Raw genomic sequence first — 1,435 nt, 5'->3', positions numbered from 1 at the left:
GGGGAACTTCCTTTCGTTGGTACTATATTACTAGTTGTTAGTACTAGAGCACTTGCTGAAACCATGTCATTTTGTTACAAGTTGATTTTTATGTGACCGGCAATAATTTCAAGTATGTCAAGAAGATTTGCTAGGGTCGACTCTACAGTCCGAAAGTTTATTTAATCGTCTAAAAATTCACTAGTCCGAAGGTAAGTAATATGTAAATGAAAAATGAGTATGCAAGCAGGAACGTCTCCCCCACCCACCCAATAAACGTAACATTGGTTTCAATGCTGCCTTACGATAGTGTATAAATATCAGATTATACTTTATTAAATTGTAATAAACAGAAATGAACTTACACGGGTTTTGTATACGGTGTTCATAATGGAAACTACAACAAAACTTGCAAATTTAAACAAGTTATTTGTGTTTTAAGTAAATTAAAAGAAAGTTTAAAATAATAAATTCACCATTTCCTCCAGTGTGCCAGAAGAATATCTTTTCTTCTTGAACATTACACGGGATGGGTGAAACTTGTTGGAAGTATTACTTGGATTTGACATTAAACCACAGGATGTGTGAAATATCTTGGAAGTATTATCTTACCCTGATATGAGAACAAGGGGCGGTGAAGCATTTTGGAAGTATTATCTTACTCTGGTATGAATACACAGGGTGTGTAAAGCATTTTTGAAATATTATCTTACCCTGGTATGAATACACAGGGTGTGTAAAGCATTTTTGAAGTATTATCTTACCCTGGTATGAATACACAGGGGTGTGTAAAGCATTTTTGAAGTATTATCTTACCCTGGTATGAATACACAGGGGTGTGTAAAGCATTTTTGAAGTATTATCTTACCCTAGTATGAGAACACGGGGTGTGTAAAATATCATGGAAGTGTTACTTTACCCTGAAATTAGAATTAGTTTTTGTAACCACCTGGTTAGCTATAACATTTCGGAGCCACCTTTGGTAATGACTTTAAATGTTGTTTCCAGGTTACCAATCCAAACTACTAAACGTGTGGATTCAAACAAGATAAATCTGTGACTAAATACGTGTAACCACTCCTCCACATCGAATATGTGTATCCTGCACGTTTGTTATCCCCAGACACCTTCCTCAACATAACCTCTGTTATATGCTCATGATAAACTCTTCAAGTTTCCCACGTAAATGTTACAAGTTTTCACCTGGCGTACATGTACCTATTACAATGTAGGAGGCAAAATTTATATTTACTTTATATCCCAAATCATTTGGTATCACAAGTTGGAAAAATCTTCTTCTTTTTTTTTTACAGGCACCTGGAGGATAAAAATAAACTGTATTCAGTTGTTACAAGTATTTGGAAGATAAAATAAACTGTATTCAGTTGTTACAAGTATTTGGAGGATAAAATAAACTGTATTCAGTTGTTACAAGTATTTGGAAGATAAAATAAAC

The sequence above is a fragment of the Limulus polyphemus genome, unplaced genomic scaffold, assembly GCF_000517525.1.
Source record: "Limulus polyphemus unplaced genomic scaffold, Limulus_polyphemus-2.1.2 Scaffold2579, whole genome shotgun sequence".
Lineage (NCBI taxonomy): Eukaryota > Metazoa > Arthropoda > Merostomata > Xiphosura > Limulidae > Limulus > Limulus polyphemus.
The sequence above is the reverse complement of the archived record's forward strand: the minus strand, read 5'-3'. Positions refer to the sequence as shown.